The sequence below is a fragment of the Sander lucioperca genome, chromosome 6 (assembly GCF_008315115.2).
Source record: "Sander lucioperca isolate FBNREF2018 chromosome 6, SLUC_FBN_1.2, whole genome shotgun sequence".
In the NCBI taxonomy this organism is placed as follows: domain Eukaryota; kingdom Metazoa; phylum Chordata; class Actinopteri; order Perciformes; family Percidae; genus Sander; species Sander lucioperca.
Genome location: NC_050178.1, coordinates 29,674,185 through 29,700,325, shown reverse-complemented (window position 1 = coordinate 29,700,325; position 26,141 = coordinate 29,674,185). Strand labels below are relative to the sequence as shown.

The window sequence follows — 26,141 nt, the reverse complement described above, 5'->3', positions numbered from 1 at the left end:
TTTTTTACGATGGTGCTGTTGATTAACCTTCTATGTTGCATCTTCAAAAGTGACACTGAATTTGAAACAGCACATTGTAATCTCTGCATCTATTATCAAAGTATTTATTAGTAACACATTGGAAATTAGTAGAAATGTGAATATTTGGTTAGCATGTTGATTTACGGTGTGTGCCCCTAAATTTTCTGGTTGCGCCACTAAAATTTTCAGTTGGGGGCCACTGTGCTCCTAATGAAAAAAGTTAGTCTGGAGCCCTGGAGTTTGACTTACATCAGCTGTTTGTGATGTGTTTCAGGGGAAGTGGCCGGATGGATGATTGGTGGATTGGTTCTGGGAGCTCTGACTCTTGCTATAGTTCTAGCTCTGCTTGTAGTCACAAAGATCATCACAATACGCCGCAACAGAGGTAGGTTTAGTCTAATTCTAAGGAATTTTAATCCTAGCCTTTGTATGTGGTTATTATAACACGGCTATGAACCATCAGATTTGATTTGAGCTAGATGTTTGTATAACAGACTTTTGATGAAATGTAAATCTGTTTGTTTTGGCCACCAAAATAATATCTGTGTAATATAAAAGTTGACTTTATGGAATGTATACTTTTCTTTGCTGCAGGTTCTCGTCAGCCGGAAATAGGTTTGCGTGAAGAGGAAAAGGGTTTGGGCAACCAGGAAACTTAAAGTCTGCCTTATAGGAGATTGTTGTGAGACTTATTATGGTCTGTTGTTGGTTGGGCCTACAGAGTGAGTCTGACAACATAAATATTACTATATAATTTAAATATACAAGAAAAATCAACAACATAACAATCTACACTCTGACAGATCAACAAAGATTTAATAAGGTTTCACCAAGATCATATTTATTACAGGGATTTTATTTTATGTCGCTGTAGGTCAACATCATTGTTCAGGTCTCTGCATAATGTTTTTTAATATTTCTGGTATTTGACCTTGTTTTATTTTCCTGTTTGACCATCTCATCTTATATTTCCCTCTCACACTGCTGTGAAGAGTTTCTCCACTGGACGGTTGTTACTGACTTTACAGCAGCTAAATGAACGAGATGAAGCTACAGAGAAACTCAACTAAACAGAGTGAAAAGTTACCAAAGTGATAATGAGATGAACCAAACCTAAAAAAATCATTACCTATGTTAAAGTGGTAATGAGAAAAAAAAATGAAGAAAAAAGAAATGCACCTGATTAAAGTTACTAGATTTTTTTATATTGATCCTCTCAGTTTTTGTTTGTGAAGCAGTTTGTAACATCTGTTACATGAAAAGTTGTATGTAAATATCATTATTCTTATAAATATTAAGTTCCTAAAGCTCTGAGGCTTAAAGGAAAAAGGACAGAACTGAAGCCCTCAATAATCAGGTGACCTGTGAGACCGACAGATCTCAGATCAGCTCTCAGGCTGACATTATAATCTGTAATGTTTATGTAATGTAACGTGTAGTTAGACTATGGAGTTTAAAACTGAAGACCAGAAAACAAAGAACTGGGTCGATCACAAAGCAACAAATCAGTAAATAAATAATAGGATGCTGAGAAGTTAGTTAGTTGTTAGATAACGTTAACGTTCTGAATGGTCACATTGCTGTTAGGTATTACTGGAGCGTCTCAGGTGGTAGAGTGGTCACCTCCCAATCTAAAAGTTGGTGGTTCCATCCCTGCAGTTCCACGTCCAGCTGTCCTCGGCCAAGACACTGAACCCTGATTCTTCGTGTGTGAATGTTTATCTGATGAACAATATATAAATATAATAATATGATATATAATATAATAATATAAAAAAGAGACAGAAAATAAGACAGCAACAAAACACAAAAAAAGAGGGGGCAGCTCCACTGTGTGTGTGTGTGTGTGTGTGGTGTGTGTGTGTGTGTGTGTGTGTGTGTGTCCATCTACAGTATGCACTTATTAGAAAGTTTAGTTCTTCTAATATGCTCTGAATACAATTTATTCCATGTTTCTATTTGATTTCTGACTGTTAGAGTGAGTTTTTCCATTCCCAGTGTTTGTTCTATTGTCTTGTACCATGTTTGAAGATCTGGGGATTTGGCTGGTTTCCAAAGCCTGGTCACTTGCTTCAGTGCCGTTAAGCTGAGCATTTTAAATATGTATCTGTCCCTAGGGTTGCCCTAGCACTGATCTTGGTTTGTATTAATACCTAAAAGATTTCCAGGTGTGAGTGGAACTGTATATGTTTAATATAGCTTATTACCTTTAGCCAGAACACCTGAATTACTGAGCAAGTAAACAATATGAGCGTCTGATTTGCTTTTCTCTCACTGCATCCTCTCCAGCAGCTTGTTCCCTCTGTTGCTGTGTTTGTTTTACATCTATCTGGAGTAATGAAATATCTTTGGTTTATTTACCAGGCATATTCCTTCCAGTGTTTAGATTGCGTTATTCAAAAATTTCTTTGAAGGATTCTCTCCACTCTTCATCTGAATTGTCTATACATAACTTGTGGCATTTAACTTGACATTAAATAATAAATGTATCATTTGAATGCTAATAAGTGCAGAACAGAAAGAAAAGGTGGAGATATAACCCAACTGGTTCCTGAAAATGTCCTTAGAAATGACATGTTTTTATTGTAAAGCACTTTGTTTGTTTGTCCTTGCTGCTGCTGTAACTGTACAATTAATAAACTGTTTTTTAAAGTCTTATTGCTAATGATAATGGAATACTGCACAGTAAAAACTGTAGATTATATTTCATAAAGAGCCAAGCCAGAATTTGCCTGATCCAGTTAAAGATAACGTTGTCTTGCTCTCACCTAATAGAAGAGACAGGAGGAATTTTGGCCTTTTGAATATGTTTGTGCTTATACATCTGGGGATATTATTGTGTACATAATTATGTTTCTTAATTTCTTCAATAAAGTATTACAATCATAGCAACATGGTGGCCTTGTGGGGGTTAAAGGTACTGTGAAGTTTTCTTGTGAAAACTGAGTTAAAAGTTTAATTGGCATGTAAAAATCTACTGTTCCTTATTGTAAATTCAGAATGTATAAATATGCAAAATATTTTTACTTTCAAACATTTTCTGTCATCTCTGGCCCGCTTTAGCTCTGAGCTAGCCGAGCTCCGCCTACATGCAGTTTTTGCAGGTCGTGGTTCAGTGAGTGAGTCAGAGATAGCAGCACTAAAGGATGAGTATGGTGAGTGGTGGCGACCCACAAGAGTTAGAGGACCCGCCGGCCTCTTTAAGATTGCAAGTTTGGGAAAACTTCGAGACTATGGATGAAGCCTGGAGCCTCCCGTGTCATGCCCTCCACCTGGGGGAAATACATCTAACATGCTAACGCATATCCGACGCCATCACCCAGCCGTACCAATGACTGGAACGAGACAAAGAAAACTGTCCAACTTCTCCTCCCTACAGTGCTTAACCAGCCTTTAAATACAAATACAAATAGGGCTTCAAGTATTTGCTGCATGTGCTCGAACCTCGTTACAACATGCCATCCCGTCCACATATTTGTTGTTATTATTGTTTATATATGTATTTGCACTTTCATAATAAGAGATGCTGTATTTCCAGTTTTGTAGCTGATTGTCTTATTTTGTTTACAAGTTACAGATAGAGTCTGGAGATGATGTGGGGTACTCTTGTTTACTGATTACATCTTACTTTACACACTAAAGGCTGTTGCAGCTAGCTCAGGGGAGAGACTGTATGACACTAGGTGGTACAGCCTGAGACATGCACAATAAAAAAAAAATTGCCTTCTGCATTTTTGATATGCTTTTCCCTCCATTGTATTGAACCGAACCGTGATGTCTGAACCGAGGTATGAACCGAACCGTGACTTCTGTGTACCGTTCCACCCCTAATCCCCTGACCAGTCGGCTATCCTAACCTTAACTACTCTAGGGCAACCAATCGGGCTGGTTTGTAGGGCGGGACTTGCTTAGAAGTTAAAATAACTACATGTCGCGGCGACGCACCGCCGTGGCTTGGTAGCGTTGCATTTCCCCCCGACTCATTTCCTGGTTCTCCTTCTCCATAAACAACATGAAGATCAAGGAGAGGGTTAACTTCTCCTGCTCCAGATTTCCCACCGTGGTCAGAAAGAACAGAGGAGACACTTTGTTTCTCTCACTATGACTCTAGAGTCACTACTCACTCTGAAGATATTCACCATCACTCTCTCTCTTAAAGAGATCAACGCACACACCAACACACAATTATAAACTTCAGGTCACTTATGTTGGCTACGGTGAAAGGTCTGTGTGGAGCGTCCGCAGGACCATAAATCACGATCATCAAGCTTTTTATAAATGAGTTAAACGTATATTTAGCTTCAAGAGTTGGAGCTTCCAGAGACTCCTGCTGCATAAATCCAAACTGTATCTCTCTGTTCCCATTGAGCCCCAATAACTGCAGAGCTGACCCCCCCACCAACAAACACTCAGCTTACATCTGAAATCACACATTCTGCACCACATACTCAACATCTAAACTATCGTTTGTTAGTGTAATTTTCAACGTCGTAACCATGGTAACACCTGCCGACCTTCGCTCTAGCGGCATCGCCAGATAACGCTGAAATAACTGAAAAGGGTAAATAACTAGACCAACAGTCATTTAAATATGTAGAAATGTAATTTAGAGCATTATTGATTGGTTTCTGTCAGTTTGTCTGGGAACGTTGTCGTTACTACCGCATTGCATTGTGGGATACTTATGCAGGCGTAGTGTCCAGTGTTTGCATCATACTGTAATATTTCACCAGAAATAGTATGCAACACGTACTATTGGTTTCATACTCAGATCATCAAGATGTCAGACATACTAAAACATCTCCCATACTGTTTTAGGCTACACATGTTAGTGTGGAACTTCAGACCAACCAGAATGATTTTAATGTGATGTTACTGAGCTGTAGTCAGAGCTGAAAGAAGTACTCTGATTCTTTATTGGAGTGAAAGTATCAAAACCACCAAGTAAAAGTCCTGCATTCAAAATTACTACTTCAGTAAAAGTATAGACCTATCAGTAAAATGTACTTAAAGTAGAAAAGAACAAACAAGTATTATATTTGATAAGCAGATCATATGTTTTGTATGTAAGATCAAAGTAACTAATTATTAAATACGTCTGATAAATGTAGTGCAGTAAAAAAAATCCTCTGAAATGTAGTGAGGTACAAGTATAAAGTAGTATATAATGCAAATACTCAAGTTATTTACCTCAAAATTGTATTTTTACTGCTCATGAAACATTAACTTCTACATAAATAACTTAGCTAAGCTGTGTGTTTAGCTGGATGGGTAATATTTCTTTTAATAAAGCTGAATCAGCTGTAACAACAACTGTCATAAAAACAAGAGTTAACCCAGAGTCAATCATTGACTTGTACCTGTGAGCTCCGCTCAGGGTTTAGAGAACACATTCACAGACGTCAGATATAAACATCACCCTCCTCCTCCTCCTCTTCTTCACTACTGAGACTAAAACCAGAACCAACTCTCAGCTGTGTATCCGAGCAGGAGGAAACTGTCCAGAAGATCAGAGCTAACATCTCTGTTCCTGGTGACATTCATCCTACGGCTGGTTTTATCTGCAAAGAGTTTTAGATTTCAGGTTTCAGGAGAATGCTCCTTCAGTTGTTCTCTTTGTGTAGACTGAGATGTTCAATCTGCTGTATATGATCTGTGTTCCATTCTGAGTCTACATTAACTTTCTTCTTCTGTTTCAGGGTCTTCCATGTTGGATTGATTGTTGGATTGATTGTGATGGATTGGGATTGATTGTTGCTGTAGCATTATTGTTGTTGTTATTCGTCAAATAGGTGTATAGCCAAGAATATAAACAGTAGTTTAATAAATATTGTATCAACATATTCATTATGAGCAGACACACAACACATTATTTATATATGTATGTCATGTTTAGAGTCGTTGAGGTTGTTTTATCTTCAGTCATTATCATTGTGTTGGTATTTACACCAGAGTAAGATCAAGTCAGTTGGGATTTACTTCTTAACTTGTTTTCCTTACTGAACACCCGACACTAGGTAAGGAAAAAGTACATTTTTATAGTAAATACTTTATTAGATATTGTTTTGTTAAGTTTAGTCTTGTAATGTCTGTCCTATCATCACTTATAATCAGGAAACCAGATACATGTGACCTCACTATGTAATCCACTGTGGATCCAGATCATTTACAGTCCCACACACTTTCACTTTCTAGTTCTGTAAGTTTAGTAACATTCACTATCAATCATGTATCTAGATGGGTGTTTGTTGTCATTTAGTGCATCATGTTTTAAGTACAAATTAGGCACAGCACACTTAGTAGTCTAGGTCCTGGGTAAGATTTGTATGCACTTCATTTAGTGGAGATATCTCAACTGTTATAGACTATATGACCCCATTGAACAACGTGGGATGTGTGCCAAAATCTCTACCCGGGACGAAAGTCCTGAAAATGACCACAACAGGTGACACTGTTATCACACTACAGGTGAATGGGACTTTTTCTTCCCTTTATAGATATCTTCATACATTTCTACCAGATTAATCTTCATATTAAGAGAAATACTTTTTGTATTACACTTTGTCTTAAAAATAAAATAAAATGTGCAAATTAGGCAATATCTCATTAAATATGCGTACCTATAAACCCTTTAAGCTACAGATTTTCTGAGGTGATCACAATGTTTATAATGACCATGTAGTGTAGGCTAAGTGTAAGAATTCTGGTTTGGTATTTTGAATTGTGTTTCTGTAAATGTTCAGTGTGGATGTCGTGTGGGTGGGGGGGATTGTCCTGTTTTGTGCTGTATTGACTGGGAAATTATAAATACAAGGGACTTTTTTAAAAGAGAGAAAACAAGCATTTGATTAATATACAAACATTTTATATCCAACCTTGCTATTATCATTGGAACGTTAACTTAAAGTGAAAAATACAAAACAACAGGTTTATTCCCTGTGTTGCAAAGTAAAACTTTCACAACAGAGAGAGAGTCCAGGTATGGGGATGATGATGAGAGCTCATTCAGTGATAGGATTTTTACAACTATTGCCTCCCGTGCATTTGCAGTACTTGCAACAACGGATACCAGCTACCTGACAGGGACACCCATTCTTGTGTGCACACTTTCCACACGAGCAGGGATCTGGCAAACCTTCAGGTTTTGAGATTACAATCTCAGGGACTAATAAACTGCCCTTTCTTACAAAACCATAAGCATCTGCATTTAAGATCAAGGTGGCGTCTGTAAATGGTGCTTGGACCCAAAGCTGCTGTTGATAATAGGCTCTTTGTATATGTTTTCTTGCATTAGTTGAGGTGCAAGCGGTCCTCTCAAAGTCCATCTTAAGGGCATTACTATCAAACGCAGCATGCACAGGTCGTCAAATATCACCATGTCCGTTGATGGTTTGAGACATTTGACCAAGAATGTTTCCGCCATTTGTATTGCACTCTGTTAGCTGTGGACAGTTGAAATTGAGAATCGGAGAAGAGTTCTCTGGTTTGCGCACAGTGTTCAAAGCTGCAAGTTTGGTAGATATTTTGCTGGTTGTATCGCACCCAGTCAGCGCATGTAGTGATGGGAGAGCGCTTTGCAGATCGTAATATTGGGCCGATTTTAACCAAAATCTTCCTAAGTTTTCTCTTCAATATGATCTTAAGAAGTCCCTAAGAATAGTCTACATTGGATTCATGACGTGTTCTTAAACAACAGAATTGTTTGCACCTGTGTTCTTAGGATTGATGATTCTACATAAGTAAAGTACAGATACGTGAAAAATGTACTTAAGTACAGTAACGAAGAATTTGTATTTTGTTACATTCCACCACTGCATTTTGGCCCTATAAATAGCGCGATCAATCACAAAATAACGCAGGATTTCATCAGTTTATTGCTGATGTAAATTGCAGTGTTAGTGTTTCTTTGCATATTCTTTTTTTCAACAAATGATCAGAAATACATTACAGTACAATACTATCATTTTAACGACTGTAGAATTAAATAAAATGCAGTAACCAATTATTTGGAGCGAATTGTCATCACTCAAATGTGCGTAAGAGTGCGCTTGAGTGTTCGTAGATTTTGTACTTAGCTAAGAACAAATCCAAGATAAGAAAACATTAGTGAATGTCAGAATCTTCGTAAAAAGTGCGTAAGTGGGGTTTAAGAACACATTTGGTGAACGGTTGGTGAATGAGGCCCATTGATCTTTTCACTCCTGAGTTGCGGCTGAGCCAGAGCTCTTGGAGGCCAAGATTTCTCCAATTGACTGTTATGTGGTACAGTAGGCACACAAAGACATCTGTGTCACCTGGTGACAGTGTCAGTGATGCAGATCCTGTACGGTGACTTCAAATGTCCTGCACATGGAACATCATCCTGTCATCAGCTTCCTCGTGTGTGTAGTTGAGATGTACTGGTGATGACATTTTCCCCATTTTGCAAAAAACAAAACAAAATACTAGCGGCTAGCTTGCTAACAAACTGTAGTTAGCTAGCTACAATATACACCAAATTAAATAAACTGATACAAATTCATTATAATTATTATCCATCCATCCATCTTCGTCCGCTTATCCGGTGTCGGGTCGCAGGGGGAGCAGCTCCAGCAGGGGACCCCACACTTCCCTTTCATTTCATTATAATTATTAAAATACACAAAATTACAACTCATATGATAATGACACGTAATAAGTGTGCACGCCAACTCAAAGAATAAAGAGTAGATTTCCTTACTTTTCTTGATCTCATTGTCTCAAGTCATCTTGCTTGACAGCCATGGGATCTGCTATGACCTCAGGTCACTATGGCTGCCAAGTTAACTTTTGTTGAAAAAAAAGGGAGGTGATGACAGCAATATTTAGAATAGGTAGGAAATGTAAGCTTTTAAAGTTTAGGTTAATAAATAACTGGCAATTCCTGTATGTTGCTAGTTGTATGTAATAGGTTGAATGTTTTTAGCCATTTTCTTTATATCCAATCAGAATGCTTATGCTCGTCTATGACTTTATAATCGTGGTCATTGTGAACATTGTGATCACCTCAGAAAATCCTGTAGCTTCAAGTTTATATGTATGCATATTTAATGAGATATTGCCTCATTTGCATATTTTATTTTATTTTTAAGACAAAGTGTAATACAAAAAGTATTTCTCTTAATATGAAGATTAATTTGGTAGAAATGTATGAGGATATTTATAAAGGAAAGAAAAAGTCCCATTCACCTGTAGTGTGATAACAGTGTCACCTGTTGTGGTCATTTTCAGGACTTTGGTCCCGGGTAGAGATTTTGGCACACATCCCACATTGTTCAATGGGGTCATATTAGTCTATAACAGTTGAGATATTCTCCACTAAATGAAGTGCATACAAATCTTACCCAGGACCTCTACTATAGAGAGGAGGCTCTTCTCTCTGTAAGAGTGACAGGTCAAAGCTGAGATAGGCACATTATGATATGTATACAACTATAAAAACTAAATAGAGTCTGGCTCTGTTCCAAGGTAATATGATCAATGGCAATTTTATTTATAAAGCACCTTTTACATTAAAAGACAACATATAAGCATAGCATGAAGAACAAAGCGTAAACAAAAAAAATAAGAATAAAGTACAAGCATCACACACAAACGGTCTTTGGTGTTTTTTGCCCCAAACGTCTACTCCCAGGCAGCGCGGCAGTGGTTATGTTTAGGGTTAAGGTTAGGGTTAGCTGCCTGGAAGGCACCGTTGGAGGCAAAAACACCATTGAGCCACACACACACTGTAGTTAACCAAAAGCTTGAGAGAATATTAAAGTTTTGTGTTTTTTTTTTTTTTAAATGTTGACACAGTGATGTACCTCTGGTCCAAACGCCGCTTGTTAATACCACAGTAACAGTAAGTGAAGACACCAGACCTGGATCTGATTCTGGGAACAGCTTGAAGACCTCTGTCTGATGACCTGAGAGGCCTGATGATCAATGATCAATGACACAGGTATTGCAACATGTATAGTCTCTTCCACTTGACTAAATAATTGCAACATTTAAACTGATTTTCATGTATTACTGTATGACAGATCAATTATGCTCCTGCCCACTGACATGGTTTTAAAGTTATTGTTATCTAATTTTTGCTCTCCAAATGTTTTAAAATGCACATATTTAGGGAAATCCTTCTTTTTTTTTTTGTCTTTGGACCTCGGTATTTCTTAAACCCTGCGTAAGCCCATGCAGTAGGAGATTGAATTACAAAATATAATCATTTCAAAGCCATTTTTACATGTAAGAAGGTAAGTGTGTGTGTAAATGTGTCCTACTAACCCAAAATGCCGTATAAAAAGGTAGTCCTATGAAAATGACAGTCAGTTGTCTACATCAGGTGACTTTGCCTGAAGTTGATGTGTCTGGGACAGCTGGTTGACTTGTAAACATGTGATTGTTTCAGATAAATCTGAATGGAGGGAACTTCTGCAATCTCTGGTGTCTTCGTGGACTCCTCGTCTGACAATTTCTTCTGTACTGAGGCCGCTGTGAGGTCTCACGCAGTCAGCAAGTAAATTACTTTACTTTCAATTTCATAAAAAAACTATCATTTTTATTGTATAAGTAAGAGTGAACTGGCAAACCAAGAAAACCACCACACCTGCAGAAGTGACTCAAATGTTAGTAAAGTAACTTGTAGTTTGACCATGAAGTGACCAAAACATTATTACCACAGAATCTGAAATTCAAAAGGCAGCTGGTGAAGAATGGACTGTTGGACTGTTATTATTTAGATAGTCATTCAATATAGAATCTGTTTTTTTGTTTTTTTTTGGAAATAACTACATTTTGTTTATGATGCTCAGCTAAAGGAAACAAGACTGCACCAGCTGTCTCACTTAATTTAATTTTAAAGGGGACATATCATGAAAAACTCTCATTTTCAGTCATGGTGTACAACCATTTGAGTATCTGGAGGGCCGACCAACCCAAAACCTGAAATAAAATAACCCAGCCAGTTATTTGTGGGCGTCCTCAATCTGATGTAATTCAACAAGCCATTCAGATTCAGCTCCTCTTCTATGTCACATGCAGGCTCATTAGAATATACTGCTCCTCATCTCCACCATGGATGTATTATAAGCTATTTCCATTTCGGCACCCTTTATCCAATCTGTCCGTTCATATCGACTGTGATCATGAGCGGAGCAGCAGCGCCAGCCCGCGCACTGCAGCGATCGTTTCGGCATCTCCTCTATTTCTTTGGCGAGCTGCGAGCAAATGTGTCAAGCCAGGAAGGTAATCATGTACAGGAAGGCTACAGCACAGCCGCATACTTTACAAAATGGAACAAATTTCAAATAAAAGACCCAGGTTTATGCTGATTTTGGAAGTCTTGACTTCACAGCTGTGTCTAGAGAGAGACCAGTGATCAGGCACGGGGGGTAGTGAAGTGTTGTAGATTGTAGACGGTCCCTAAGCACTCGTCTCACTGCCGTGTCACCACCGGCTGCTCACAGAGACCAGTGTTATGTCGGAGGATGGCTCGTTTTGATGAAAATGAGTTTGTAGCTCGTTGTTAACCTTACTACGTTAGGAAAGATGCGTCGTTTGTGATTTAATAACATTTCGCTATGGAGTAATTGATCCCGGAAGTTTGAATCTGTGAATATCTTTCTAACTTTGCTCACAGTTTATAAAACCGAGGGAACAGATTTTTATTTTATTTTTTTTTATTCTGTGCGCACCGTTTAGTCTCAGCTGACCCCAGGGGAGCTCCGTAGAAATCCTTTCTGGGTCGCTGGGAGATTTTTTTATTGCAATACTGCGAGTGGCCACTGGACAAAATTATTAGAAAAGAAAATAGTAAAGTAAGTAATAGTGTTTTTTGAACATTAAAACATCTAAACATGTTCTCGTAGTACAAGTATGAACCTGAAAATGAGTATAAAGTAAATGTTGATATACCTGCTAGCAGGGTCGGTGGTCGGTGGTTTGATCCCCGGCTCTTCTTGTCCACACGTCCAAGTGTCCTTGAGCAAGACACTGAACCCCAAATTGCTCCCGATGGTCAGACAGCACCTTGCATGGTAGCTCACTGTCATCGGGGTGAGAGTGTGTGTGAATGGATGAATGAGGGACATATAAACTGCTTTATAAATATAATCCATTCACCAAATATTATCCTGCTGCTTGTAGTTCCTTAAAGCGTAACTGTCGCCAAAATGCAATCTAGGGTCTTTTTGTGAATGTACCCAAGTCAAACTTTAGTTTAAAAGCATATTTAGGACGGAAAAGCCACTTTTAAGATTTAGCCTATCTTCGTTTTTCGGTCAAATGGCCTTTTGACTGAAAGTGCTAGGGGCACTGCTATGATAGCATCAAAATCAACATTTTTAAAACACTAAGAAGGCTCGACACAACATGAAACTTTGCTCCAAGTATTACCAGAGGCTCTACACGTGAACTCAGCATTGAGAACATTGGTTGTGTACCCAGAGTTTACTAAAACAGGTTTTGAACGACTTTCTTCAGCAGTTGTTGTTTCCGGGCGCTACCATCTGATCAATGAACGGACTCCATAGGAGGAAATGTCATTCTTATATGAGGCTCCTTTTTCAACTACAAGGTCAATATTGTTTTTCACTAACGACAAAACAACGAATTATCCGTGCATTTATATGGAATTGAGCTTTAGGAGCTTTCCATCTTTACTCTCCTCCCTGTTACGTTGCATTCGTTAAAGTGAGTCGTTCAAAACCTTTCTTTTTAGTAAACTCTATGTACACAAACAATGTTGTCAAGTCTTTCGTTAAGGTGTAGAGCCCCTGGTGATACTTGGAGCAAAGTTGTCATGTTGTGTCGAGCCTTCTTAGTGTTTTAAAAATAGCTATTTTGATGCGATCATAGTGGTGCCCCTAGCACTCCCATTCAAAAGGCCATTTGACCGAAAAACGAAGATACGGTAAATCTTAAAAGTGGCGCTTCCGTCCTAATTATGCTTTTAAACTAAAGTTTGACTCAGGTACATTCACAAAAAGACCCTAGGTTGTATTTTGGGGAGAGTTACACTTTAAAGTACTGAAATACACGATGGGCATTAAAAAAAACATAAGACTTCACAGAACTGAAGCCTGCTGTCACGCTGTAAAAGAAAGTCAATTTCTTTTTTTAGCCAATGTGAAATATGTGACTTAATTTTTTACTTTGATATTTGTGTCGTATGATATGTTTTGAAATTATTTGTGACAAGCATCTTCTGAAGGAGCTAAGCCAGAGTTTGTCAGGTACAGTTACACACTGAACTATATACATGTAGGTTTTTATGTTTTATCTGATGCTCTCGCAGGGTATCATGTCATTTCAATCAGCGCTTCATCTTCTATCCAAATGTTTGAATAAAAGATGAAATATGTCAAACTGTATGTTGTGACTGTTGTGGATGTTTCTGTGTTTCTGTGTTTACAAACATGTTTCTTGGCTGCTCAACAGCTGGTTATGAATCTTCAACATTGACCGTCATAATAATGTTGTTTAACTCTTTGATCTTCTGATAACTTGAATGACTTTTGGGAAACTTTTAATCACTCCCTCTATATGTATCTAATATATATATATATATATGTATCTATAGATTTACTCAAGTAGCTGGAAGTTAATGTACGTGGATCTGGAAAAATCTGTGGAGGAACATTATATAATAATTTAACACTTTCAACCCTTAGAGAAGATCTCAGGTAGAAGTACACATAATACTCTTAGGATTACAAAGGATGGGTGTAAAGGTAGCCAAAAATTTGGGGAAATTAGCAAGCAGATAAATTGAAAAAGAAGACTATGTTACGTCTGCTGCTGGTACCTTCCCATGTGTTTAACCTTTCACTAGTCTGGATCAAAGGAAGTCCATTTCCAGGATAATCGCCTGACATCAGGTCCCTCACCTTCCTCTCTCTGCTAATTAACACACAGAAGAAGAAGTTGCTTTTTCCAACAGCAATCTTTTTCCCCACAGAGAAGATGGCTTGAGTCGATCCGGAGTTTAATGGTTAGTATGATGAAGTTATTACCGGTATTTATTAAGGGTTTATACTGCATAGAGGAAGTTTTGGCGCCCCTTAAAGAGGTTTTAGCCGGCACCAGAGGAATATCACAAGCGCCAAAACGTCTGATTTTCAGATGCGAGTAGGGTGACCAGACGTCCCGAAAAATTCAGGACAGTCCCGAAATCCAAGCAGTTGTCGAAAATTAGAGCGTCATAGAAAGTCTCAAAAGCAGACTCAAGTAGTTTTTTTGTTGTTTTTTTTTTTTTTTACTCTTGAGTAGTTAGAGTTAGAGAGAGAGCTAGTCTGATAGAACATTAAAAACTGTTCATGGTGATTGAGTCATCCTGCAGCCAGCTCCCTTCGGCTGCTCATTGGCTGCAACAGTACGTATAGGCGGCTATAGGCGCGAATTTTCATTCATTCATTTTTTAAATGGAGGCTCAGGCTGGTGTCCCGGGACCCGATCAAGATCAACACGTAGCTAAAAAGCAAAAAACGTCTCTGCAGGTACCGGGAGGACTGGGTAGGGATATATCCCTGGATTACTGCAGTTTTACGCGATGCAAACAAAGCTTTTTGCAATGTATGTAGGAAGGAGTTTGGTATTTCACACGGAAACAGAACAGCTGGCAGGTTTATTACACAATCACAGTGTAACACACTACTCACAGAATTATTTTACCTTACATTAGAAAAACACCCCAAAATAAAATAGAGCTCTTTCATTTAGTAAAAATGAGGAAAGCAAAATAAACTGTCCTTGGAAAATAGAAAATCACTCTACCCGGGTAGTAAACAAAAAAAAAAAAAACACATTCAAGTTTCCTTATCAGACACCTGTCCCGGTGTGTCTGGTATCACTGTAGCCAGAGCTGGAGGGGGAGAAAAGTGTTAATCAATCACTGCAGCTCCCGGCTGAGCCCCCAATGCTTCTGAGGGGCAGAGATACCAACGTGTAGTGTGGAGGTACACTGGACAGCTTCCATTACTGTGTGTGTGTGTGTGTGTGTGTGTGTGGGCAAGTGTCCAAAGAAGCTGCCAGCATGCAGAACGGTCTGGTTTATTCAGTATCTCTGCCTCTCTGGAGTCCGATTGAATGTATTTGTGAGTCCTGGCTGAGCAGAGCCACTGCGTCCCTAAATCATCCCTGAAGCACTTTTATGGCTCTGTAATGAAAACTGGAGTCATGTTCACTAACAACACCAATTGGGAAGTCTGGCCAAAATCTCAACTCACTGTCAGGCGGTGTGTGTTTGTGTGTGTGTGTGTATGTGTGTGTGTTTGTGTCAGCGCAGAGGGAAATAAATGATGCTTCAAGAATGTAGAAGTTTGTGACAGCATTTTCTGTCCATCTGTCACAAGTTATATTTACCCTTGTTACTGTAAAAAGACGTTTTTGGCCGGTATTGTGTGTAGTTTCTTTCAGTATTTTTAAGGGCGTTTTCACACCTATAGTTGGTTTGCTGTAGTCCAAATCAATTGGTGAGTTTGTAAATTTGGAGTGTGTTCCCCTTGGTTTGGTTTGGTTTCACACAGAGAAAAATGCTTCCCTACAAGGGGTCAGCCCTATGTTCCCACAGCCCAATGGTCCCACAGCCCTAGGTTAGCCCTACATTTCTTTTTTCTTAGAATTAGGCCCTATGTTAGGGTTATGGTTACATTCCATCTGTAGTCCATTGCTACTGGATAATAGGTTGGGTGTAATTGTTTACCAAATTGGGATGAAGGGGCATAAAATCTAATACAAATTCATGAAAAACAAAATGTAGGAACATAGGGCCTAATTTTGGAAAGAATCTTAGAAATGTGGGAACATAGGCACACTCCCCACTACAAACCACGCAAGAACGTTCCCTCCGCTTATTTGTAAGATGTGTCTGGGGGGCAGGAGCACGAAAGTTAAAACAGGAAGAAGGTCCTTTGTTCTGGACGTCTGGTCAAACCAGCCCCTTTTTATTTCAGTCGTTTTCCAGACATTGTTTCTACGTCTGCTCTGCTCAGCGAGACTTCGCTCTGCTCTGCCGTCGTCTGTCTCCAACTTTAGCGGCGGCTGCTTTGACCACGGCGATGCGAGTGACAGACGGCGAGCTTGACAGCTTGATATTTCTGTGACAGAAACGTTGAAGCTGCTACAGTTTGCTGCTCTGCTGCATTGCAGATTGCAAAGCACACCTGACTAAAGCCCGACCGATATATCCGGCCAATATTAGGCATTTTCCAAACTATCGGTATCTGCATTTATAATAGAGGTGTTGAAATTAATCAAAGAATCGATGCATCGAATCGTGGACGTGGACGATGCTGCATCGATAATCGGCCGGGCCATAATCGATTATTTCTGTTTACAATGTATGCCTCACAACATTTCGGTTTACATATTCTGTTATGTTTTGCACATTCAGGAAGTGCCATTTGCTCAGTGCTGTAGTTTTATGTATCCAATTTATTTAGTATTAGAGCACTGCAGAATGTTTGGTTTTTGAAGCTTGAAAAGCTACAAATTAAATATCCTATATGGCTTTAATAGAAAAATGTATTTGATGCATCGAGATATTGAATCGCTGACATGATAATCGTAATCGAATCAGAAGATCAGTGAAGATTCACACCTCTAATTTATAACGGCCGATAAATTAATATTTAAAAAATAAAAACGGATGAAACACCCTTCAACCATGTTCTGAGTGTTGGTGTTGCATAGTCTGTCCACCAGAGGGCGCTCTACAACCTCCCTGTTGGCAACACTCATGTTTAACCCTTTAAGTTTCACATCTTACGTTTGTATTTTTATACATTTTATTTATCAGAACTTTAATATATTTTGATGTTCTATTGTGACAATAAAACAAACAAGTTATTTTTTAAACTGCATTATCATATTATTTTAGTGAGGTCTCATAAGTAAATACAAATAACTATAATAATTTTTTAACTATATATCGGCCGATATATCGTAATATCGGATTTTTAAATCACCAAATATTTGTATCGATATCGGCCTTAAAAATCCTTTATCGGTCGGGCTCTACATCTGACTACAGGAGCCGTTCAGCTCAGACTCAGGATTACACATAGTTGGGTCGGATCACGTTCTCACTACAAACGAACCAAACTGAAGGGAACCAAAGTGACAAGGAATGGCACTGGAGGTTGGACCCAAATGCAGAGAGCAGGCAGACAGGCAGGCAGGAGTAAGTTCGAGTAGTGGATTTATTAGACTAACAAAACAAAATACTTAACAACAAAGGGAGTCCTGAGATGAGCAGCCAAAAACTAATCCAGTGTAGAAATGACGAAAGGAATCCAAACCAAACAAGGTAGAACAAAAACCAGGGAAATCCAGGAAGCACAGAGCTAGACACGAACTGACACAGGGAGGAACGACAGGAACAAAGACACACCGACCAGCAACAGAAATGTAACACAATAATCCCACAAAACACCGGGGAAACACAGAAAATAAATACACAGGATAACGAGGACTAACAAGGGACAGGTGGCCACAAGGCAGGGAAACAGGTGAAACACATTAGGGCAATCACAAGGGAGGGAAAACACAGGAAGTAACAAGACAAGACAAGACAGAAACCCAGACCGTCAAAATAAAACAGGAAGTTATTGAAAACAAGCAGAAAAACATGAAACCAACAAAACAAAGAAACTTGACACAGGGACTAGACGACAGTACCCCTCCCTCAAGGGACGGCTACCAGACGGCCCTTAAAAATTAAAACAAAAATAGTCCACAGAATAAGGCAAAAAGGCCCAGGGAGGGCGGAGGGGGTACGGAGGAGGGACAAACAAAAGTCAACCCACAGAGGGGCGAAGGAGGAACAAGAGTCAACGGGGAAGGGAACCGAGGTCTGTGGGAACTCAGGAATTGAGAACAGTGGGACTAGGGGACCAAAGAGCTGTGGCCAGCTAGGCACGGGGTCCGGGACTGCAGACAGCAGCGAAGGCGGAACCCCTCTGGCGGCCGATCAGGACAGCGAAGACTCTCAGGAAAATGGCGGCGAAGGCGGAGATCCTCTGGAGGTCGATCAGGACAGCGAAGGCGGAGTCCCTCGGGAGGACGGACAGGACTGCGAAGACTCTCTGGAGGTCTGTGGCGAAGACGAAAACCCTCTGGAGGCCGTCGGCGACGAAGGCGATGTCCCTTGGGAGAACGGACAGGACTGCGAAGACTCTCTGGAGATCTGCGGCGAAGACGAAAACCCTCTGGAGGCCGTCGGCGACGAAGGCGATGTCCCTCTGGAGGCCGTCTGCGAAGGTGAAACCCCTCTGAAGGCCGAGCAGGTCGGCGGCGAAGGCGAATCCCCTCTGATGGCCGACTGCGAAGGCAAAACCCCTCTGAAGGCCGAACAGGTCGGCGGCGAAGGCGATATCCCTCTGGAGGCCGGCGGCGAAGGCAATACCCCTCTGGAGAACGTCGGCGAAGGTGATACCCCTCTAAAGGCCGGCGGCGAGGGCAGAATCCTTCTGGAGACCGGCGGCGAAGGCAGTACCCCTCTGGAGACTGGCGGCAAAGGCGAATCCCTTCTGAAGGCCGGCGGCGAAGGCGAATCCCTTCTGAAGGCCGGCGGCAAAGGTAAATCCCTTCTGAAGGCCGGCGGCGAAGGCGAATCCCCTCAGGAGGCCGTCCGCGAAGGCGAAACCCCTCTGGAGGCCGTCCGTGAAGGCGAATCCCTTCTGAAGACCAGGCAGGCTGAGCAGGTGAAGGGGCAGCTGGGCTGAAGACAGGCGACAGGTCAGCTGGGCTGAAGACAGGCGACGGGTCAGCTGGGCTGAAGACAGGCGGCGGGTCAACTGGGGCAATATGAAGGCAATACCCCTCTGGAGAACGTCAGCGAAGGCGATACCCCTCTAAAGGCCGGCGGCGAGGGCAGAATCCTTCTGGAGACCGGCGGCGAAGGCAGTACCCCTCTGGAGACTGGCGGCGAAGGCGAATCCCTTCTGAAGGCCGGCGGCGAAGGCGAATCCCTTCTGAAGGCCGGCGGCAAAGGCAAATCCCTTCTGAAGACTGGCGGCGAAGGCGAATCCCCTCAGGAGGCCGTCCGCGAAGGCAAAACCCCTCAGGAGGCCGTCCGCGAAGGCGAAACCCCTCTGGAAGCCGTCCGTGAAGGCGAAACCCCTCTGGAGGCCGTCTGCGAAGGCGAATCCCTTCTGAAGACCAGGCAGGCTGAGCAAGTGAAGGGGCAGCTAGGCTGAAGACAGGCGACAGGTCAGCTGGGCTGAAGACAGGCGACGGGTCAGCTGGGCTGAAGACAGGCGACGGGTCAGCTGAACTGGAGACAGGCGACGAGTCAGCTGAGCCAGTGTCCGCCAACAAGGCAACAGGATCAGTAACAGGCAACAAGGCAAGAGGGTCAGGAGTCGGCCGGACCACCGACAAAACACGGGGAGCAGGAGTCGGCTGGACCACCGACAAAACACGGGGGGCAGGAGTCTCTGGCAAACTGGGCACCGGCAAAGTCTCTGAGGTGCCACACGGCACAGTCTCTGAGGCGCCACACGGCACAGTCTCTGAGGCGCCACACGGCACAGTCTGTGAGGCGCCACACGGCACAGTCTCATGATCGTCCGTAAACGAACTTTCAGGGAGAGCGGTCGATGTAGACTCTGAGACGTCGATCGGCGTAGACTTTAGAAGGTCAGTCGACGTAGACTCTGGGAGGTCAGCCGACGTAAACTCTGGGAGGTCAGCTGACGTAGACTCTGGGAGAATGGTCATCGAAGACTCTGGACGACTGGAAGACTCCAGAAGAGCTGTCATCGAAGACTCTGGACGACTGGAAGACTCTTGAAGAGCGGTCATTGAAGACTCTTGAAGAGCGGTCATCAAAGACTCTGGACGGCTGGACGTCAGCCGAGACTCTGGACGGCTGGACTTCTGCGGAGATTCTGGAAGGCTGCACGTCAGCTGGAACTCAGGAAATCTGCACGTCAGCGGAGGTTCTGGAAGGCTGCATGTCAGCGGAGGTTCTGGAAGGCTCCGCTGCACAGCACGGGCTCAGGTCTGCTGCACAGCACATGCTTCGGCTCACTGAACACATGCTCAGATCCACTGGACAACACATGCTCCGGTCCACTGGACAACACAGAAAGCTCAGGAACACAGGTCAGCTCAGACTCAGGTACACAGGTCAGCTCAGGCACACGGGTCAGCTCTGGAACAATAGTCAGCTCTGGAACAATAGTCACAATGGTCGGCTCTGGAACATGCTCGCTGGACAGCAGTTGAACCTGTGCATGGCGTCGGAGACCATGTCGCCCACGTCCTCTCTTACGGCCACCACGGTTCCCAGAAAACACAGCCAGGCGGGTACCCTCATAGGACTGCTGGTGGTCAGGGGTACTCACCGACCATGTAGCAGGTTTGTTGCACACTGGCAAGGGAGGTAGCTGACTGCTAGCAGGCTGGAGAGAAGATAACCGGGTAGCAGGTTGAGGTGAAGGCTCGCAGCCAGGGGTCTCTAAGAAGTCCTGAATCCACTTAGGCAAGGCGCTCCTGAGCCAGGGCCGAGTGGATATCTCACGGTGAGCTAACCGTAGAGCCGCCTGTTTCACCTCCCAACTCGAGGCTCTCTTCCACTCCCCATAAACACATATCAGAGAGTAGCTCAAATCATAAAGTTCGTCCTCAAAATATTCCGCTGGGTCCGTCATGTTGGGAATATTCGGACAAGGAATGGCACTGGAGGTTGGACCCAAATGCTGAGAGAAGGCAGGCAGGCAGGCAGGCAGGAGTAAGTTCGAGTAGTGGATTTATTAGACTAACAAAACAAAATACTTAACAACAAAGGGAGTCCTGAGATGAGCAGGCAAAAACTAATCCAGTGTAGAAATGACGAAAGGAATCCAAACCAAACAAGGTAGAACAAAAACCAGGGAAATCCAGGAAGCACAGAGCTAGACACGAACTGACACAGGGAGGAACGACAGGAACAACAGGAACGACTAGTGATGGGACGTTTGACACCGAGGCACCGAAGCTTGTATCACTTCCACAAAGCACACTGGTTCGAAACAGCGTTGGAGCTTGTATTGAATTGAAATAAGCACGTGACTGATGACGTCCGAAGCTTCGAACGTCACTGAAACTCCGGAAGGGTTTGCTGGATTCGAATTTTTGCCGCTGCACCAATACCTCGGGGTATAAGAGACGCGCACACCCAGAGAAGTTTTGTTGCTTCATCGAGTAGACTTGCCTATTGCAGAGCCCGTTTATTCAAAATACAACATGGACAACACTACAAACGTAAGGAAGCGTTCAAGGGTGTGGGAACATTTTCCCCGAATAAGGTAAATGGCTACGTTTTATGGACTGTTGTATTATTAGGCCTATTTATTATTATTATTATTATTATTATTATTATTATTCCCGTCATTGTCATTCAGACAACATTATCTGCTTAACAAAGTAGCCTAGATGCATTAACTACCTAGTAATTCAGATCAAATTGGCTATTCTAACAGGCCAGTCCAGGTTTTTATTTCTAAACAGTCACACTCTTTGCATTATTTTAAGGTTCAGTGTTTACTGTGCCCACAAGAACTGGCATACAACAATAATACCTCCTCAATGTTGAGGCACCTCCGTGCAAAACACGAAGCAGCAGCAGCAACATCCAATCCTCCACCCAGCGACAACATTCAAGGCAATGTTCATTCCAGTCCTTCGTTTGGTTTGTTTTATTTCGTTTCATTATTGTGATCATTATACAACACATAGCCTACTAATCTTGTCTTACCCCACCAGGAAGGAACACGCACCAAACTGGGCGAAAGGATATCACTAGCAGTCCTCACTCCTTGCAGAAATCATCTTGATCACCACCCTTGATCGCTTTATATCCTTTAAAATGTCACCTAATTCAAACACAGTGCTCACTTCACTTTTTAGTTGTGGTTTCTTTCTTCAAACATTATGCTAGGCCTACTTCATGGCTACATTGTTTGTCCCAAACACTGGCAGAATGTTTTCCTTTGATAAGGCTCAGAATTCACATTTAAAACATGCAAACACACAAAAAGCAACTGTCAGATATATTTTTATATCCATATACATTTGCTGCATAATAATGAAGTAATGCATAGTTAATGAATTCATATTGTCATTTATATGATGCTTCTTGTGTGACAGTGTCCAGGAAACTGGAGCTGGATGAAGCCTTGCTGGAGATGGTGGATGCCCAGCCACTGAGCATTGTGGAGAATGCAGGGTTCAAGGCCTTTGTTAATCTCCTGGATCCTACATATGTTATCCCTGGGAGGAAGACCTTGAAGGCAATGCTGCAGAGGAAATATGAAGCCACCAAGGAGAAGGCTGTGGCTGAGCTCGGGAAGGCATCCACAGTAAGCTTGACTGCAGACATGTGGACCTCTATAAACATGGATGCTTACTTGGCAGTAACATGCCACTATGTTACTGAAGAGGCCAAGCTTTCCACTGTCCTTTTAGGAGTGAGGAAGTTCCCTGACACGCACACAGCAGCTAACATCGCTGAAGCAAAGTCAGCCCTAATGACAGACTGGGGAATTACAGGGAAGGTAACAAGCTTGGTGACCGACTGTGCGTCAAACATGATTGCATGTGCTAATCTGTTACATCTCCGCCATGTCCCCTGTTTCGCACATGTTTTAAATCTTGTGGTGAAGCGATCCCTTGCTCTAACCCCTGAGCTGGAAGAAATGCGGTCCCGTGCACGCCGCATTGTACATCTTTTTAAATGCAGCACAACTGCCAAAGAAAAGCTGTGTGAAATCCAGCAACAGATGGGTAGACCTCTGCTGAAGCCAATCCAAGAGGTGGATACAAGGTGGAATAGCACCTATGCCATGCTGCAGAGGATTCATCACCTGCGAGAGCCTTTGGGAGCAACTTTGGCTAATCTGACCATCCATTTTCATCAGAGGAATACGACTCCATCCAGCAGTGTCTGCTGGTTCTGAAGCCATTCAATCAAGCCACTGTTGAACTGTCTGAAGAAAAACGAGTGTCTGGCTCCAAAGTCATTCCCATGGTGAAGATGTTAAGACATCGTACTGGCAGACTTTGTGCAACAATGGCAAACCCCTTGGCGCAGAAACTGGCCAGTAATGTGCAAAGCACTCTAAATGATAAGTTTGCCATTGTTGAAAAAGTGACTGCTTTCAGTGTGGCAACTCTTGTGGACCCCAGGTAAAGTACTTAATGATAAATTTGGCATTGTCGCAAAAATGACTGGTCTCAGTGTAGAAATTCTTTTGGACCCCCAGGTACAAGGAGATGGTGTTCTGCAGTGCAAACTCATCTCAGGCTGCAGTGGAGAGACTCACCAGGGAATGTGCAAATATCATTCCATCAACACCACCACCACCACCACCACCACCATCATCCTCACAGGAGTCTTCAGAGCAGGAGGACAATCTCTGGGGCCTGCTTGACAGCCACGTTAGCACACAACGTGTTTCTAACACAACAGCCAGTGCCATTGCAGAGGTCCAGAGGTAAATTGTTGTGATTGGTGGTTTCCCTACAGACATAAAAAAAATATATTGAAATAAATTGTATTTTCCTTCTGCTTACAGGTATTTGAAAGACGCATATTTGCCTAGGTCAGAGGACCCTCTGAAATACTGGGAAAGGCACCAACTTGTCTTTCCAAATGTCTCTCAAATAGCCATGCGCTATCTGTGCACTCCAGCATCCTCAGTGCCTTGTGAGAGGGTCTTCTCCAAGGCTGGGGAAGTAGTCAGCAGCCGAAGAAACCGCCTCAAACCAAGCACCGTAGAACACATTCTGTTTCTCAATAAAAATCTGGAAAGACAAACAATTACACAATAAGCATTCCCCAAACTGCCATTCACAATCCCCGTTACTGCACAAGCACCTTCCCCAAACCTCCTTTGTACACAAGCACTTACACACAAACGACCTCTTGTATTCCACATAGACCTGTAGCACAAGCATTTTCCACAAACCCCTTTATGCTTTCTGAATTGTAGCAGCCCTGTATATAGCCTATGCCTCTGCTGCAACTACATTATATATTAGGTTACTGCTCAAAACGTGTTGCCACGTGTCTAGGTTACTCAGCAATAATTGTTGTAAAATAACTTTGTTGCAACAATTATAGCGGAATAAACTAGACACGTGTTTGTCATACAGCTATAATAAGCATGATACACCTGCTCCACATGTAACGGTAGTGGGAATCATACCTCAGGCATCAGATTGACAGTCCATAGCGTTGCCTTTCCTCCAACGTAAGCTATGTTGCGAGACGAGATTAAATTAACAAGGCATGTGTAGTAGGCTAAGCATTCACAAGCTTCACTTCATGTCGCTGCGTGCTTAGCCTACCAACGGCCCGTTACAATTCACTGGAACATCGCGGGGTTTATGAGTGGCTTGCAATTTATTTGATTAACCTCTTAATTAGCCTACTTACATACACCTGTACGTAATTCTTCGTAGCGGTAGAAGATGGAATTGTTGCTGCAGTTTATTGAATCCATATTTAGCCTAATTAAACATACTTACATTCAAATCCTGATCACAGTAGTTTATATTATTATATTATGTTACATTCAAACATAGGCTTTATATTTTTAATTCAGTCATGTCATGTTCATATCATTTAATTCAAGTTCAGTCATGTCATTCTATGCATGTGTCCATTCTGTCTCTCCTATGTTCATGTTATAAGCTTGGTTTGGCTGTGTCGAGGTCATAGCTGCTGTCATTTCTGCTGACTGACCACCAGATGTCACTGTGTTGTTTTTGATGCTTTGATGCTTCGGATCATTTTGCAATACAATCAGGAAGAAGCTTCAGAGGCTTCACAAGGCTTAGTTTGCCCATCACTAGGAACGACAGGAACGACAGGAACGACAGGAACGACAGGAACGACGACACACCGACCAGCAACAGAAATGTAACATAATAATCCCACAAAACACCAAGGAAACACAGAAACTAAATACACAGGATAACGAGGACTAACAAGGGACAGGTGGCCACAAGGCAGGGAAACAGGTGAAACACATTAGGGCAATCACAAGGGAGGGAAAACACAGGAAGTAACAAGACAAGACAAGACAGAAACCCAGACCGTCAAAATAAAACAGGAAGTTATTGAAAACAAGCAGAAAAACATGAAACCAACAAAACAAAGAAACTTGACACAGGGACTAGACGACACAAAGTTCGTTTGTAAAGACCGGTTGTTTTGTCCCTACCTGAGTGCGATTGCTGTGTTCACACTTGCCCAAACGAACCACACCAAGTGGGTAAACGCTCCAGGGTTCAATTCAACCAAACTAAACAAGGCAGGTGTAAAAATGCGCTTAAAACAACAATTCACTGTTGTTCCCAGCACGAGGTACACTTGCCAGAAACGTCACCACGTCTTTCGTGTCCACAGGGAGACAAAAAAGTGGTGTAGTCTACGTGATACACAGGTATACGACATATACCCACTAGGAAAGGTCAAGGATTTCCGTATTCCCACTTACAAAAACGTAAGGATACGTAACGATGATTGTTTTGTGACTGAACTTTTACGCTTTGTTGTGAGTCGCTTAGGAACAACAACACAGTTGCTTGGTGGTCATTCTCTGTGCAAATTTCAATTGAACTAATGTGGAATACTATAGACAATAGGAGATATAAAACGAAAGCGAGCTCAAACTACACTCTATCAGTGTTTTGGTAAGCCTGCCCCTAAAGCTGTCCTGCTGCTTTGAGCGAAACTGCAGCAGACGTTGATGTCACAGAAACTTCGGGAAATGAAACAGATAAGGCTGATGCTATATGCGGTAGCGGTACAAAATACGCATGGGGTGTCGCTCTGGGACGCGTCGCTCTGGGATGGGCGAGTATGAAGCTGGGAGGGAAAAATCTAAGTATACTCACTACCAAAAACTACACTACACTGCTGAGTCAAACGGTCTTAAATATGTGTTCAGAGAGAGACACCACACTGGGAAAAGAAGAGGCGAAACACCTTTTCCAGGAGGTCTTGGTTCGCTTGTTTGGTCCGCTTTTGGTGCGTATCCGAGTATGATTGCTGCATTCTCACCTGCCCAAACGAACCGCACCAAGGGGGAGAAACCCACAAACTAAATGAGGCAGGTTCAAAAGCA

General features: G+C 42.2%; 2 protein-coding genes and 2 long non-coding RNA genes across 4 annotated transcripts in view; 2 read left to right on the top strand and 2 right to left on the bottom strand.

Moving 5' to 3' along the window:
* Positions 1-26,141, top strand: part of LOC116034688 — a 678,603-nt gene that overhangs the window by 249,806 nt on the left and 402,656 nt on the right. The window lies entirely within an intron of this gene.
* The window catches only part of LOC116065136 (myosin light chain kinase, smooth muscle-like), a 766,302-nt gene that overhangs the window by 403,472 nt on the left and 336,689 nt on the right, over positions 1-26,141 (bottom strand). The gene's annotated exons all lie outside the window — the stretch shown is intronic.
* LOC116065126 lies at positions 9,767-11,325 on the top strand. Its single transcript, XR_004108665.2, has 2 exons — positions 9,767-9,982; positions 10,433-11,325. It is a non-coding gene; the product is annotated as an uncharacterized LOC116065126 (long non-coding RNA).
* On the bottom strand, positions 20,682-25,037 carry LOC118495310. Its single transcript, XR_004897681.1, has 3 exons — positions 24,908-25,037; positions 20,892-20,969; positions 20,682-20,726 (listed from the first exon to the last, which is right to left on the bottom strand). It is a non-coding gene; the product is annotated as an uncharacterized LOC118495310 (long non-coding RNA).